Here is a 2,744-nt window from a genome sequence, read left to right as displayed (position 1 = left end):
AAAAATTGAGATGGAGCCGGGCTCGATGGCTCAGCCTGTAATCCCCCGCCTTTGGGAGGCTGAGTTGAGTGGATTGTCTGAGCCCGCAGGTTCGAGATCCACCTGGGCAGGGAGACTGCATCTCTACAATAAATCAAAAAATCAGCCGGGTGTGGTAGCACATGCCTGTCATTCCGGCTGCTTGGAAGGCTGAGGCGGAAGGATCGCTGGAGCCCAGCAGGTGGAGGCTGAGGTGGCCAGGAGCGGCTACTGCACTCCAGTCTGGGTGACAGAGTGAGACTCCAACTCAAAAAAATAAATAAATAAATAATAAATTAAAAATTGAGATGGTATCTTGCTATGTTGCCCCGGTTTGTCTTGAACTCCTGGCCTCAAGTGATTCACCTACCTCAACCTCCCAAAGTGGCTGGGATTCTAGGTATGAGCCACCACGTCCAGCCATTCTAAAGACTTTTAATTTCCCAATTGTCATTCCCTTAGTTTATCTGATATAGCTTCTGTATTAGAGGTAAAAGTGAATTCTCTCTGTCTTCTCAGTTTTGCCTATATTTAAGAGGTGAGGCCAGGCTCTACAACTTGGCAAGACCTTGTTTCTACAATAAATCAAAAAATAGCCAGGCATGGTGGCACATGCCTGTAGTTCCAGCTACTTGGAAGGCTGAATCGGAAGGATCACCTGACCCTAGCAGGTCGAGGCTGCGGTGACCGTGAACATGCTACTGCACTCCAGCCTGGGCGACAGGTTGAGATTCCAACTCAAAAAAAAAAAAATGGTGAACTGGTTGAGGGGGAGTTGAGCAGAGTTTTCAAGAGACCAAAAGCAGAGTTTTGGAGGAAAGAACAATCAGGAAATACCTAATAGCAACTTTTGATAAATATATAGCATTAAAATTGTATACAACATTTTCACTTAGGGGAAGTGATATTTCTCCTGTAGAGTCTGGATTTAGGGCAGTTTCTGTTGGGGATGGATATCTGTAGGGTTTATTTTTTAACTAACTTTCTAAAATTTAATAAAGTGCTATACTGTGCCAGGCATTGTGTTAGGCACTGGGAATATGGGAATCAGTAAGACTAGTTCCTGCCATTGAGTGGCTCATAGGTTCTTTCCCTGTCCTTCCAGTACAGTGGGGATTGCAGCTGTTGAGCAGAGATTCTGGAAAGTATTGCGCACCTGAGCTCCCAGCATGGCGGGCCTCAAGCGGCGGGCAAGCCAGGTGTGGCCAGAAGAGCATGGCGAGCAGGAGCACGGGCTGTATAGCCTGCACCGCATGTTTGATATTGTGGGCACCCATCTGACACACAGAGATGTGCGTGTGCTTTCTTTCCTCTTTGTTGATGTCATTGATGACCACGAGCGTGGACTCATCCGGAATGGACGTGACTTCTTACTGGCGCTGGAGCGTCAGGGCCGCTGTGATGAGAGTAACTTTCGCCAGGTGCTGCAGGTGCTGCGCATCATCACTCGCCATGACCTGCTGCCCTATGTCACCCTCAAGCGGAGACGGGCTGTGTGCCCTGATCTTGTAGACAAGTATCTGGAGGAGACATCGATTCGCTATGTGACCCCCAGAGCTCTCAGTGATCCAGAACTGAGGCCTCCCCAGCCCCCTAAAACAGTGCCTCCCCATTATCCTGTGGTGTGCTGCTCCACTTCGAGTCCTCAGATGTGTAGCAAGCGGCCAGCCCAGGGGAGAGCCACACTTGGGAGCCAGCTAAAACGCCGGAAGTCAGTGACACCAGATCCCAAGGAAAAGCAGACATGTGACATCAGGCTGCGGGTTCGGGCTGAATACTGCCAGCACGAGACTGCTCTGCAGGGCAATGTCTTCTCTAACAAGCAGGACCCACTTGAGCGCCAGTTTGAGCGCTTTAACCAGGCCAACACCATCCTCAAGTCCCGGAATCTGGGCTCCATCATCTGTGACATCAAGTTCTCTGAGCTGACCTGCCTCGATGCATTCTGGCATGACTACATCAATGGCTCGTTACTAGAGGCACTTAAAGGTGTCTTCATCACAGACTTCCTTAAGCAAGCTGTGGGCCATGAAGCCATCAAGCTCTGGTGAATGTGGACGAGGAGGCCTATGAGCTAGACCGACAGAAACTCCTGAGGAACTTGATGCTGCAAGCATTGCCCTGACCTTTCCCCTTCTCACTTCTCTGGGGACTGTTCCCACACCCACCTCTGGAGCTTACATACTGTTCGGGGGTTTGTTCTCTACCCTTCCAGCCAATCACACCCCTGCCTTTTTTTTTTTTAAAGGAAAAGACAAAGGAAATTGGAGGTGGTGTTCCCGCCCTCCCTGCACCCACATGCCTGGGTTTCCCCTTGTTTCCCTTTTCCACTTACCCTGATGTGTCTCTACAGCCACCTTACCACGGAGCCACAGACAAACGTACAGGGTGAAGCAAAGTCTGTGGAACATAGTCTTTGTAAGGGATTGAACACTGCTTTGGGGTGCACTGAGGGACTATCGGTACTTCTGGCTTTATGAGGGCTCTTAAATATTGTCTGAAAAACCAAAGGGCTGTGAGTAAGGGAGCTATGTGGAAGGTGGGACTCTGAAGTGTATTTTGGAAATTAATCACTCACCCTCTTCCAAATTACAGAATTTATAAAAAAAAAAAAAAAAGAAAGAAAAAGAAAATAATTATGTATCATGCCATCAACATCTTAAATCCGGCCGGGCTCAGTGGCTCAGCCTGTAATCCTAGCACTTTGGGAGGCCGAGGTGAGTGGA

The 2,744-nt window shown here is 49.0% G+C and overlaps 1 pseudogene across 1 annotated transcript in view; it reads left to right on the top strand.

Annotated features, from left to right (window-relative positions):
• Positions 1-2,626, top strand: part of LOC103260245 — an 11,405-nt pseudogene extending 8,779 nt beyond the window's left edge. The window contains exon 2 of the transcript XR_504275.2: positions 1,124-2,626. The product of XR_504275.2 is annotated as a death effector domain-containing protein pseudogene (transcript). The remainder of the gene's footprint in view (positions 1-1,123) is intronic.
• Positions 2,627-2,744: the final 118 nt, after the last annotated feature.

Source organism: Carlito syrichta, unplaced genomic scaffold (assembly GCF_000164805.1).
Source record: "Carlito syrichta isolate Samal-C Ts95f unplaced genomic scaffold, Tarsius_syrichta-2.0.1 Scaffold303153, whole genome shotgun sequence".
NCBI lineage: Eukaryota > Metazoa > Chordata > Mammalia > Primates > Tarsiidae > Carlito > Carlito syrichta.
This window is presented reverse-complemented; position numbering and strand designations above follow the sequence as displayed.